The sequence below is a fragment of the Hevea brasiliensis genome, unplaced genomic scaffold (assembly GCF_030052815.1).
Source record: "Hevea brasiliensis isolate MT/VB/25A 57/8 unplaced genomic scaffold, ASM3005281v1 Scaf47, whole genome shotgun sequence".
Lineage (NCBI taxonomy): Eukaryota > Viridiplantae > Streptophyta > Magnoliopsida > Malpighiales > Euphorbiaceae > Hevea > Hevea brasiliensis.
The window spans coordinates 92,040-106,579 of NW_026614995.1; positions in this window are offsets into that span (position 1 = coordinate 92,040).

Sequence of the window (14,540 nt, forward strand, 5' to 3'; positions counted from 1 at the left end):
TGGTAGACGGGGTCAAAGCGTCATTATCCATGAGATTGAAAAAGGAAGCGCAGAAATAGACCATTGCTAAGATCCCTTCTCCCGCAGCATAGTTTAGGTAGGATAGATAGATGTAGTCTAAGGCGAGGACAGGCAAAACTTCGAGTCAAACCTTGGTTCCTATAGGCCGGTTAGAGGCATAACGAACGGCATAGAAAGGGTAATCATTCTCTATTACCTATGCTTTTTTCAGGATGCTTTGGATTTCTTCCAGGCAGAGGCCCAAACTCAAAGGTTGCTTCTCACGCCTTCCAGCTCGCTTTTTTTTCTTTTTAACCGCCTTCCCTAAGGATGAATTTCCCAAGAGCAGTATCCTATTCAACAATCTTTCCCCAGAGGGGGGTTTGAAAGCTTTCAAACAAGAGTTTAGGGTACCAATAAGGTCTGACCCCATAAAGGGTGAGAATCGTTTTATTCTTTTAGCTTTAACAGGTTATACCCAAACCTACCTTACACTATACTATTAGTAAGGATGCGTAGTAGCGTTCAAAGATCACTCTTTGGCCTTTAGACTCGCTTCAGCGACTTCGCCCTTGTTGTGATAAGGGAGGGTGAGGTAAGTAGTAGTATAAGAGTTGCTCGGTCATAAATAGGCCTATATTTTCCGATTCAAGAAAGCACGGTTCAGATGCCCAATTCATTTACCTGAGGAAGACTATGTCAAGACGGACTTAACAGTTTTGACATGAGGAAGAGTTTTGAAGGAAAGGAGTTCAGGAACAACTATGGGTTAGGTGCCAAAGCGGTACGTTATGAAAGGATACTTAGGGATCCTCTATCGGAGTTGAGACAGTTACTTAACAATGAAATTCAGGTAGTCTCTACGAGACTCCCCGGCTTGTCTAAGGACGAAGGGCGAGATCTGTGAGTGTTAGCGAGACGATCTTTTGTCCGTTCTTTTGGCTTTAAACTCAGAGGCACCCCTATATGGGACTTGGAGGAAACTTTCTTTATGTGCTTGCCTAGCCTAGAGCTTATTGTCCTAGAATTCATTTCACCGGAGCTTCTTCCACTAGGGAGCCTTGTTAGCTTAGCTCGGAACGATAGATCACGGGAGATCAGACTGGTAAGACTACTTCTATCTTGCATTTTGCCTGTCGACCTACAAACCTCGTCTTTATGGCTAGCTGCAATGGGACATGCCATGCCGATAGAGCTGTAGCAGGAATAAAGCCAGCAGATAGATAGGCTGGAAAAAAGGGAGACCTATAGACATAATGGAGTCGGTCCTACGGATGCCATAGGTGCGGGGAGTAATATCAAGTGATCTGATGATCTTAGCCAGTGAAAGCAGTGAGATAAGGCAAGTTATCTTAGCCTTCGTCATCCCCTTTCTCCTTCTATTAGCTGGGGTAATCATTCTCTAACATAGTTGGCTTGTTGCGGCTCACCTTAAATTGCAATTGGGTGAGTGGTGGGATGATAAATGGACCGGTCGACCCTCTCCAAAGTTTCCTGTGAATCAAGCCTTTCTTTAAAGCTATGGGTAGGTCTTAGCTAGGCATCTTCCATCAATCATCCGGATCTCCTAAGTATGGCTACACTTTTGAATGGACATCTGTCTGGCTGTCCAGCAAGATATGGCGACGCCAAAAAGCTTGAGATAGATTTTTTCATAGGTAATTAATGGGGAAAATGCGGACTGAAAGGAAGATAGAAGGACATGGATCACAGTGATGTAAGAGACAGATCTTATAGCATCAAAACCAAAACTGTAGGTATCGAGGCTTCGCTCTCTGAGAGAGAAAAGCAGCTCTCGACGATAGGAATGGTATGCTTCTCAAATCAAAACGCAAAATTTCGAGGCTAGGGTTTTTTGAATGAAAGAGTATCCTAATTCCAGTCGAGTAGACCTTCTTTCTGTGAGACTAAACTAACTTGCATGAAAAGACAGATCCACTAGCTTCTAAACCGCGTTTAGACAATAAGGGAATCCCCATGTGTAGCATGTAAAAAGCGGGAAAAGCATGCTTTTTTCCTAGTCCGTTAGGACCAGTCAGTATACCAGGAGCCAGAGTTCATTGATTCCGAGAAGAATCCATCATTAGATAGAATTCATTAGCTATAAAGGTATGGGAGTCACTTCCGGATTCTATTCTTTTTTAAGCAGCATAGATTTTGATTGATTTTAGCGGCTGACAGGAGACCCCGCCATGCGAAAAAATACAAAAGGAAGTCTCACTCAATTGGGCTGGGCTAAGGTCAAACCCGAGAATCGGTAATTTCCAATAGATTACGACTTCACCCCAGTCGAAAACCTCTAATGTTACACGTTCCCTCTCAGTCGCCTGCCAGCTGAAATTTTTAGATAGACCCACGCCCCATGTCTGGGTGTCTATGTGTTTGCTTTGGTCGAGTTTGCTTCACTTCCTGAGCCCTCACCACTTCCTGCGACAGCTAAAAAGGGGCATTTAGGACAACTCGTTCATTTAGCACAACTTCATTCTCATTGGATTCATGCCCAAGAAATTCTGCTGCAACCCTTCGTCGCTTGGCTTAAGGCCCTTCTCTGTCCGCTCCTTGCCTAAGACAAGAGTCCTTACCTTAGCATCACACACTGTCCTAGCAAGCTACAAAAGAAAAGGAAGAGTCCTTCCGCATACCGCTTTACAAAGGATTGGCGGGAGAGGAAGTGAATCGCAGCAGTTCATTCCTATCACGAACCGAAAAGCTAAAGGGGCTTTAGCGGCGAATGCGCCATCCCTCAAACTCTCACCTCAACCTATCATAAGAGTATAGTTTCCTATCCTGCCACTTCGGTCGGGTGCCTCCTTTTTGGTTCCCTATATCCTATCTAATCAATTAAGTAGAATACTTCCATACCTTGACTAGATCTTTAATGGGTTCCTCGGTTATATAAAAGGATAAGAGTGAACCTTTAGGCTAGTTCAGTTACTTCCGGCCGGGGTCAACGAAGGTCTTAAATGGAAGGAAGAAGTCCTTTTAATCTCCCATCCGCATATTCACAATAATCAGATTCCGAATTATAAGCAAAGAATGCCTTTGCCCGAACCGATACAACTGAGAAAAATGAAGAGATGAGGAAAGGACTTAATCTAACTCACCTCACCCTCTACATCTTTAACAATTACTTACGGCTGAGGATTGAATTCTTTCTACGGAACTCTTTCTAATTCCAGCGTCCGTCAAGCTCTTAATAGAGATGGGAATGCGAAAACAAATAATCTATTTATTATTAAAATTTATTAGGTAGAAGTGGAAAAGAACTCGCCTAAGGCTTCCAACTCCAAGAGGCTCACTATTGCTAATGTGCGGCCCGAAAAGAGTAAGATAATCCCAAACCAAAGCTACGGCGGACCGGACTTTTCTGCTAAGAGGTCGTCACTTCCTAGCCTTCCTAACTTGCCTTCAGAGCTTTATTCATTCGATACTTCTTCTTCAATTGAGCTCCTTCTTATAAAGGATGTTCTATGAGTTGTTTTACGTTGCTTGTAGGTGTTATCGGAGATAGCAGCCGTATCGCTCACGTAGCTATATGGTGTGCTTGCTCAAGAATACCCCCTTCTTTTGCTGTAGAGTTCAAAAGGGGAGTCTTTTTTCACTTTCTGTTCGTGAAAAGCAGCTCTACCTACCGCACTAAGAAAAATTCTAACTCTGCCCACGGATGTGAGAGTCACACACCCAGCTCGGCTTGAGCAAAAGCTCGTTTTGGTCTTTTGGCGGTGTCCATCCTCACTTAACGCGGCATCGATGTCATCGGTTACAGCGGGTTGGTCTATGTATGATGTATGCTATGATATCTAGTCCCATTGGTCGTAATAGAAAGAGATTCCTGGAGCGAAGTAAGATCTCGGAGTTTTACGCTTGTTCCTATAACGACGGAGGGGAGGGTTTTCAATCTCGATCTTCGTATTAGTTGGAAAAACTTCCTTTCTTTATCGAAAAAAGATCAAGAGTTAAATTCCTCTTGTCCTAATCTGCCAGTCTTAGCTTCAACCTCTGTGTACTTGCCTCTTTCGATTGATTCTTTGTATGGATGGATGCGTCTCTTTGGGTCGGAGCGCTGGCTTAAAGCTTTAGGTCTACCTTCAACTAGAAAGAGTATGGCCTCTGCCTTATGTTCATCCGATACGGATACATATGCCTAGGATTTAGAGCTGTGGTTCGGGATCTCTGTTGGACGGCAATTCTTTCCTTTGCCTGTAAACAGAACTGTAGTAACATGATCTTGATAGAGAGCTGCTTCGATTGCATGTGAGTCTAAGACAAAGGGCCTTTAGGAGAGGGAACTGAATCACCGACTCCCTTCTCTAGTCCCACGCTTCACTTCATGCTCAGCTGATCTACGAAACTCAACTATTTTATTTGCATTTGAAGCATCAGCCGAAGAAATTCAAATTACCTTACCTGGAGCTGGTTGCTTGCCTGAGACTAGTAGTTATAAACCTTATCGCTACTTCGCTCTAGTCGTATCGCCAATTACTGTTGACTATGAGATTTCTGATACCTGTGTATCAGTCGGAAGGCGGAGATTCTTTTTTAGGCTATCCGCTCTCTCCAGCTCCCGCTCGCGTTAGACCATGGGTTCACCCGCTGAGGCTGTAAGGTCTTTCTGCATCTTCTGAAGTTGGCACCCTTGGGACAACCTTCAACTACTTGTGTGCTAAGAGCAAACCGTTAGGCCAGTATGCATTCCCTGTGTGGGAGGTTCTCTCCGAGAATACTATTTTAGCTGATCGCTTCCTTTCTATTATCTTAGATCTTAGGATTCGACGTCTTCGAAGAAGAACGAAAGCTTAACTACTTAGATCACCACCCCAGTCTAAGGCCTCAAACTGATGAGTCAAATCCTATCATCCTTTCATCCGATAAGCCGTATCAGTAAAGGCCTTCGCTGCTTTCTATTCCTCTTTGTCTATAATTCGAGTCTTGGAATGAAGTGTGCTAAGCGCGGGTAAGGCCATTTCCGAGTTAGTCAGCCCTACGATTCTTTCTTTGAATGTGTCGTTGGATCAAGTCTTATGATTGAATGCTTGTGCAGCTTTAGCTTAAATAGATAGCTCTGATATCTACGATGCCACTGGTGGTGCTACTGCTGGATCGACTTCTAGCTTTGCGGGGTCGAGACTGCTTGAATCTTTTCATTGCGACCCACTGTGATAGAGTGCCGGCAGCTTCGCCCTCCACCGAAACAGCTTTCAATCGGGAAAGGAAGCCACCCGGCCCGCTTACCATCAGTAATAGGAAAGCTTTAAATCGTATTCGTGAATAAATCCCCTTTGTTTGAATCCCATGGTATGGACTTTTTTCAGTAGCAGGACTCTCTTCTGTCTGTTTGAACTCTTGAGCAGGAGCTTCCGCGGAGAACGGAATAGACATCCATTAGCTCTGTCCCTTCGCACGACATCTATGAAAGCTGCAGTGGGTGAGCCGGCGGTGAACAGGAAGAAGGAGGGACCACCCGATCGTTAGGAAGAAGCAAGCCTATTCCCCGCAGATGTCATTGCTCACTAACTCCTTTCGCACTTCTCTTATGATATTTCGTAATAGATATAAATAACTCCTAAAATGCTATCTTTCTCTTATATACGATACCAGTACATTCAATTTCTTTGATAGAGCAAGAGAGAACGAGCGGGGATGGAAAAGAAGTAGAAGAATCACGGAGTACAACCATCGCAGTAAGCGCGCAAAGGATACGAGCCAAAGCCCCTTCTTTAATGTCCCTCTCTGTAAACCGGGAATCAGTATCGGGTTTTAGAGCATATCTCTGTTCGGCAAGCCATTGAGTCTAATGGCTGGAGTTTCGACTTTCTGAAGAAAGTACCCCTTTATCGATACTAATCATAGCTATGATAAACGGTAAGAAGGAAAGAGCTCTGATATCAACCGTTAACATAACAGATCTTAGGTTTTTAATAAAACATTCATTAATGACCTCAACGTACAATCATATCCTTTTCACATGCCCGTTGACACGTTTTTCAACCCGCCCTGGAAGTTCATGAGTTAGATAAGCCTTTCCCGGTGGAGCTAATAATAGAGCTGCGACCAAGCGCTAAAGCCGGTTTTTTTTCTAATGAATGAACCAGGAGTTCTTCCCAGTGAAAACGAATTGAGTTAGGATTGCGCAAAAGGAAAGGAGACCCAGAAGTCAAGGCAAGAACTCCAGCTTTATAACTCGGCTGCTTTATCCGTCGAAACGAAAATATATAAGATAAGAAAAGGAGCTGGCTTTGAACTTCGTCTAGGCGTGGCCTTCAGCGACAGCAGTGTAGGCGTGGACCGACCAAGGCCTTCAGCGACTGCACATGAATCTTTCTATACGCAATTTCAGTCAGCAGGTGGAGTACGAATTCGTATTATTGTGCACTCTCGTATGGAGCACTGAGTTACTTACGGTCTTCAGCAGGCAGGCTGCACTCCAGGCGGCGGCTAGGAGGGATCGCTAGACCAGCAGCACTTGTGCTTAAAGGGTCATCTTCAAAGCGGGAAAAGAAGGCTTTTCCGTTCTCAACCAATAAGGAGGAATAGGCGGAGATAACTGCCATTCTTAGTTGCCTATCAGAAGGGCGTAGCTTTCAAAGTGAAGGAGTTGTCCCTCAGAGATCTAGTGGGGAAAAGATCTTGCTGCGTAATAACCGTACCCTTAAGATTAAGACTTGTGCTCAGACAAAGAGAAAGGGAAGGTGGATTCTTAAGTCATATCCAGATGTATACCCCCATAAGCCGACAATACCTCTCTATAGCGGGCCAGCCCGGATAGAAAAGAACTACTTTCCGGTGACCGAAGAGTCTTGAGACTCGTAAGGGATTAGCAGAGAGTGAATAAACTCGAAGAGCCTTAGAATAAATTACACTAGCAGCAGGGATCAGCCTTAGACTTCCGCAGGAAGCAGCAAACTCCTCGACCAGGAGCTCCCAAGGCCACCGATTGGAGATGCCCTGAGTCATTTGGTTTTGACGCCTGTCTCTTAGTGTTGCTCGAATTGCATGTGTTAAGCAATGTGCAAGAAAGAACTTCTTAGCTACCGCCTATAAGCTTAGACCTGCTCTGACAATCTAAGCAATTTTTCATGTCCTCTTTTCTACCTTACTTCTCTTAATGAGATTTCGAGTGCTGAGGGGCGTAGCGGAAGGCCGTGAAATCTTAAGTAAGTTAAGGGCAAAAAGTAGTAGCTAGAGTAGGAGTAGGAGAGTTTTGTGTAATATGTCAATTTCAGTAGATGAAGTTGCAAGTGAATCTTCTTCAAGCAGAGGTGCGGATGCTCGACTAAGCAAAAGAGTTGCAGAGTTTCATTCAAAGAGCTGACGTTGCAGGAGAGTATGGGAGCTGGCTATACTAAAGAGAAAAGGAATGATTTGACTGAGAGAAGAAGAAGCTCTCCCTATCCCGTGTCCAAGAGCCTGCTCGATATCCCGAAGTAGCTTTAAAAGAAAAAGGGCTTCTCCTTTCCTACAGCAAAGTCAAATGGGATTCGATGGCATCTGTCCGCTGAAAAGTCAAGGTAATTCTCTTCTTTCTTTACTTAGAGATTGAAGCGGCGGGTGATTCCTCTTCTTCTCCTTATCTTCTTCTAGCTGAGATCGGGTATAGGACTGCGCAATACGATATGCTTAAGACAAAGCTGGCTAAGAAGCCAGTTCCCCCATTAGTTGACTCTTCATACTTCCTATCCAGCTGAGCGAATGGGGATCCCTTAGAGCGATTGGAACTCTTTCTTCCAGTTGCAGTCCCAAGGGTTTGAGTGGAATTTCCTTCCTTAATCAAGTGTAAGATAATTGGGAATTCGCTTGCAGCTCTTACTGGCTTTCAAGCCATTGAAAGCGTGCTACTGGTGGAACTACTTTCTGTAGAAGATTTCGAACTTTACTGCTTGATTTAAGCTATCAAACTTGAGTTTAGGGTCCCGAGAAGGTCTGATGTTGATCCAGTTGCCCTTTCGATGATTGAGTTCGATATTTAGGGAGCTGTAAAGGTTGGGGCGGACAATCCAATAGATAGTCAATCTCTAGTCTCAGAAGAGTGCTTACCAGATCGAGGCAATGAAATTGTTTTGCTGCGTCGCAGCTAGTTATGTTCCTGCCGGCTCTATTCGTTAGGGATTCTCGCCTTTTAGAATGAAGATTTGGAAAAATCTCCCAGGCACGAGACCTGCTCTTCTATTTCGGTCAGAAAAGGGCAAACAGCCGTCAAAGTAACGATAAAGACCGCCTTGCCCGATTATTCCATTTCCTCGTGCGTCTTCTTATTCTAAGATATTGATTTTGACCCCCAAGTCATTGACCCACTCACGATAACGTGCAGCTACAGCCCGATGACGATGTCGTCACCAAGCCAAGGAGGGTGTAATCCCGGGGTTTTTCTCCTCAGCTGCACACCACACTACAAAGTGGTGACAGAGGGCAAACCTTATTCCCGACCCTTTCTTCGAGGCAGCCTGCTCTTGCTCAGGCGCCCTGAGTGCTGGAGATGGTGCTTGTGATTCTGGCGATTCCTGTGTAACCGGTGGCAGATCTTTTTGATTCTCATCGAACTGAAAGAAAGTCTTCAGAGTCAGAGAAGCGGACAAATGCTGCTAGTCTTTATAAATGCAGCTACATAAACTAAATGCTTAACACATGCAACTTCGAAGCTAGGCTTCTTCTTTATACGAAGACATCTTTCTTTTGTCGAACCATGCTGAGCAAAGATGCACGGTTCCAGTCTCCCAACCTTCGTACACCGAGTTCCCCTCCCCCTTAGGTACACAAACTTTAGTCCAGCTAACCGGGAGAAAGCTCTTCTCATTTTCAGTTCTTTTCCATAGGAAGCTTCTAAGCATTTTATCTTCTCATATTAACTTCTTTAATGATATGATGAGGCTGTTCAGCCATCTTTTAGAATCTTCTTAGAGTACTCTCCTTGGCCAGATTTCCTCCTTGATCTGCATTCTATGTTCAACAGTAACCATTCTTTGATAGTAGTCAACAGCAAACTCAGCTATTTCTTCATGTTTTTAATGGAGGTTACCTCTTTCATATCTTTCAAAACTTTCATACTATTATGGACCTTCCCCTTACTAGATCAAATAGAGCATAGACGCATAAAAAGATTATTTGGTGTTAGCATCACTAACCGAGATCCATAGGGCTCTCGAACTCGGTCTCTAGAGAAGGCTGGCTTGGATTTCTTCCCTGTATGGTTGATCATCCGAAAAGGCCAGATAAGCCTGATTGGCTTTCAATCAAAGTTTTCTCTTTGCCTACAAGATCATTCTGCAGAGGGTCTTCTTGCAGAAGAAAAAGAATCTTCACCAGTTCCTCTCTGTTTTCTAGAACGATAGGCGAATCAGAGAAGTGAAGCTGCTTTCTCAATAGGTGACGCAGCGGACAGGGCCAGAACGGGGGAGAACGGGATAGATGAATAGAATAGTTCCGCAAAAACACACTATAAGACAGGGGTTTGATCAACATCCTTTCTGAGCTGAGAGTGGGGCTCCTCTTAGGGATTGGAATAGAATGAGTTGGAAAGAAAAAAAACAGCGGCATAGAATTTCATTGATGATTGATCGCCTTCTGAACCATGACATAAATAGTACTGACCAAGTCCAATACAGAATAGAGGGGAGAAGAATGCCAATTGAACTTACCGGTTTGAAACAATGAACTATTCACTGACCTAGGCTTCTATCCGCGGTGAGAGCCTTGCCTTGATATCTCATTTCATTTCTTAGAAAAAAGAAAAAATCAGTCCAAGTAAAGAAAAAGAGATGAGCGGAACATCTTGGAGACAAATCATCTCTACCGGGGTACATAGCTTCATCCACGAATTGTGGACTCGCTCGAGAAAAAAACTTCGTAGTTGGGAGCCGATTCCCTTGGAAGAAAGAATTGTCCTGTTCCCGAGTCATATCCTAAGGGAAGATGCCAGGGGTCTTACAATTGGCTAAGGTGCCCCATTTCCTACTTCTCTTGGTCCCTCCATTCCAGACTTTATAGTAAGAGAGGCTTTCCAAACCCATTTTTCTGAGCGCTTGGGAAATTACATGATGTGAGATAAAAAGTCAATTTGAGCATCTTTCTCCCTGTCAAAGAATGAGGATGAGGATTGGGAAGTGGTTACCCCAAAGCAAGAATTCAAAGTTCCGGTCACCCTTGCGGACCACCTGAAATCTAAGAGAACAAGAAAACCATTCCTCAGATGAAGACCAAGAGATTTCATCATGCATGATAGCGGTGGGCCCTGCTTTGGCAAAGAAAGAAGAAAGGCTAACTTCCCTTCTTCCTGTTCATGAGCCGAGAGAAGAATGCACACTGCCTACCCTAATCGACTTGCTTGAAGATTTCGAGATTAGCGATAGCGATGCTATTAAAGATAAGGGTAAGGGTTTTCCGAGAAGGTGGAAAGAATCTCCGATTGATCGCAGTAGCAGGTAAGAAGAGATTTGTTACCTCATTCTATCCCATCCATTCCGGCTCCTGATCCGTTACCTTAAAAAACCAACAGTAATAGGTGGAGGGCATGCCGGTTGTGAGGCAGCAGCGTCAGCAAGAAAAGAGGGTTGTTAATGAGCAGAAATCTCGTGCTTTTCTTTCTCCGTATACTGCCCATGCTCATAAAGCCTTGCTCAAGCATCATTTCGGTCTCCGTTTTACGTCTGATTTGGGGTCCTACTTAGGTCTTCCTTTGCATGCTTGTAATAGCAAAGCTGCTTATAAGAGAATGTGTTGGATAAAATGCACTCCCGCTTGCAAAGTTGGAAGGCCAATCTGTTGAATAAAGCTGGTAGGCACACTTTAGTTCAGACCACTCTCTCCACTATCCCCTTGTACACGATGCAAACTTGTTGGCTGCCCTCGGGGGTATGCTCTGAGATTGATAGATTATGCCGTAATTTTCTTTGGGATTCCATGGAGAACCGTAAGGGTATTCATTTGTTAAATTGGGAGTCGGTTTGCAGCCTTAAGAGCATGGGGGTCTCGGTTTACGTATGGCGCGGGAGAATAATATTGCCTTGCTTGGAAAGTTGCTTTGGTCCTTGGTTTTCCAAGGAGGGTCAACCTTGGGTTCAGGTCTTGGGTGGTAAGTATTGTGTTGGCTCCTTGGTTCTGGATAGTAGAGCTTATTCTGCTGCGTCTCCTTGTTGGCGAGCCATCCAGCATGCCATGCCTTATTTTCGGGATGGTTTTGCTTGGAGGATTGGTAATGGTAGGCAGGTTTCGTTTTGGTATGATAGGTGGGTTGGAGATACTTCTCTTCGATACTTAGTTTCGAATATTGATGAGCATGACCAGAACTTGAAGGTTGCTGATGTTCTTTCAGATTTTCATGCATGGAACCTGTCCACTTTGCGCACTCATCTTCCAGGAGAGGTTGTGGCTAGTATTCAAGCTGTCCCGTTGCCTCGTTCCCTTGATTTTCAGGATATCCTCATATGGGGTGAATCTACTACGGGTAAGTATTCAGTGAAACCGGGGTTTGAATTTCTTTCAAGGGTCCCCTATCCTCCAGATCCTAGAAAGTGCTGGTTGAGATTGTGGAAGCTGCCTATCCCTCAGAAATTCAAGTTTTTCCTTTGATTGGTTAATTGGCAGCGCTTGCATACCAATACGCTACGTTTTGAGCGTAGCATAGCTGATTCCCCGATGTGCTCTCGCTGTGGTATGACCCAGGAAACTACTCTCCATGTCCTACGTGATTGCATGTGGGCGAAGGATTTTAGCTTCAAGCTACGGGGTACTGATTGTGATGAGTCTTTCTTTGGCAGTACGCTGGAAGAATGGGTGATCACTAATGTGCTAGATCCTGCTATATCTCATCTTTCTCTTCTTAGCTTCGTTCTTGGGTGCTGGATTGTGTGGTGTTCACGTAACAAGGAAGTTATTGAGGGTACTTTTCTGCCTAGTGTTGCTCAGATGCAGTGGCATAGAAAACTCATGGGAGAGTGCTGCCTTGCCTTTGGTTCGATGAATGATCTCAATCCACAGCGTGTTCTCAGATGGATCTCGTGGGTTAAGCCACCAGACAATGACCTTCCTTCTAAGGAGCCAAAACGCGGTTTAGAAGCTTTAAGATCCGTCTTTTCATGCAACTGAAAGGTGCTCGATCAGATCTTTCTCCTAGTCTCATTGGACTTCGGCTTCTTCTTAGCCCTTAGCTTCTTACCTTCTCGGGGTACTAAACTCTGGTACACCGGGGCTAAAGCCCCCACTTCCTGACAACAGCATTCAATTCGTTGTGGATTACCAAACCCAGGTTTGACAGCTTTTTCTCGACCTTTTCCTGCAAGTTGTTCAGAGATCTTTCCCGGTCGGCTATTCCATTATAAGGTAGGTTCAGAAACAGAGGACGAGTAAGTAAAGGCTGTCAGCTCCTCTTCCTGTTGTTCTTGTTTTTACTACTTTCCATAGTGGTTCGCGTACGTATAAACCAACCCCTGGCGAAACCGGCTCGCAGGCTTTACTATTACTGATGGAAGGCGGGCTATTATGCCTATTCAACTTATGCCTTATGCCTCTTTGCTTTCTTTATTACTTATCGCACGTGCCGCCCTTAACCTTACAGTTAAAGAATTAATTGCCAATCTCTCATACGCAATATATTGCCTTTGCTTGAACCGAAGAGAGCGATGCCAACATCAGTAGCTAGGAGCCTCTGATCCCGCGAGTGCGCTACGCTCCTGGCTATTTGTGTAGGCTCCTTCCCTCGGTCCAAAGGAAACCAGCAAAGAGCTTGCCCGGCCGAGGAAGGCAGTTCATTCAAAGGGAGTCTTATTCCATCAGCTGACAATCTCTAGCTACTCTTCGATACGAAACCATCCCCCGTTCTTGGTTGCGTCAATCGGTGCACATCTCGAGGCTTTCAACCTTCAGCTTGGCTCTCGGGACTGAGACCGTCCTACTAGGAAAAGATTCTATATCCCATACGTGTTAACAAGCGTGCTACTGGCTTTGAACCGGATTGCTACTCCTTCGCTTGGAAGACCTACTGAACTCCTACTGGCTGAATGGCATTCCTACTGTCACTAACGGACTCAAAGCATTACTTCTTAGCTGGCTTACTACTTTATGGCGTACTTCCGGGACTATCGCACATGACAGGAGCTGGTTTGCTAGCTTATTATTTTATTGGACTTATTTCCGGGTACACAAGGACGGGCTTTGAAGCGAGAGGCTTGATTGATTAGAAATGTTAAGCAATGAATATGATAAAACTCTATTTTGATCGCTTTCAATTCCCTACTTTTGCTTACTTGAGATGAGAGCTTGAATGAACTATAACTAGAACTGGGAAAGAATGAATCTAAGAAGATTTCATCGAACCTTACAAATGGAATAAGCTACTAAAACTTTGTCTGTCAAAGGAAAATAAAATAGAATCATACCTTAGTTCAGGATCTCCATACTCGTATGTAGGAGGAGCTACTGCCTTCCTTCCAATCGGTTCTAAGAGCAAAGGAAACGATAAAGGTGAACTTTCATTGGTGCTTCCCTTACACGTATACTGGAGCGAGAGCGGGCGCTAGCTTTCGAACAGGATTGACTGACTCACTCACTGGGACTGAAACTGGCCTAGAATAGTTTGGAGGGGAGGTTACCATACTTTTCTTTTCAGGCTAAAGCTTTAAGGGACTTTTTATAGGGCTTGCGAAATGCCTTATCATTCTTACTCTTGAGTAAAACTGGCTTTGGACACAGGTGCGAAGCAAGTCTATGCGGAAAGGATAGGAAAAAGCTCTATACGATACGCGAGTAGTTGGTGGAATACGAGTAAGGACTTTGTTTGCCCAAGTCCCTTGCTTGAAGGACTATCGCACTTTCAGTGGTACTGAGACTGTCCCTACCACTACCCTTTATCAAGCTGGTTTACAAGAGTTCTGGCTTTCCCAACCGGACAACTTCTGGGGAATATAATTTCTTTCGCACCCCCCTCTTATATGCGGTCCTAACCTTGCTACTCTTACCAAGAGAACTTCTGCTCGTAACATACCTTCCCTTATGATATGATCTTACTTCTTGAAGCGAGCTACTTTAACTGCCAAAGGAGCGGAGCAACTCGAGTTAGACGAGAGGCGGGGATGTAATTTCAAAGAGGCTCGACCGGACCCAAGAACCGGACAGAAGACAGGCCCCACTGTGATACCTCGTGCAAGTTCTAGTTAATGACCTGAAAGAGGTAACTAGCGCTTCTTGCTATCGAGCGTGCCTTAGTTTAGAAGGAAGCTTTGGGCAGGGCCTATGTAGAACGGGCCACTTTCATTGTCGAAGACACCTTTTTCATACCCTTTTTCGTCCATTGGAGCTATTGAACTAGACTGGAGTAGGGAACTTCCAAAAGCATGCGAGACTTTCAAGGTTTGGATGTTTATTTCAAGCTGGATGAAAGTGGACCACTGATAGAAAGGTCTTATAAAACGTCTGAACCGCCTTATTAATAAGTAGGGTTTTAGTATCCGCCCTTACTCTATCTTTGAAGTGGCTATCGAACCTTTCCATGGGGAACAGGGGCTTTCTGCCTGGCTTGCTCGCTGATGCTTTTAAATACTTTCGGCTTTGGG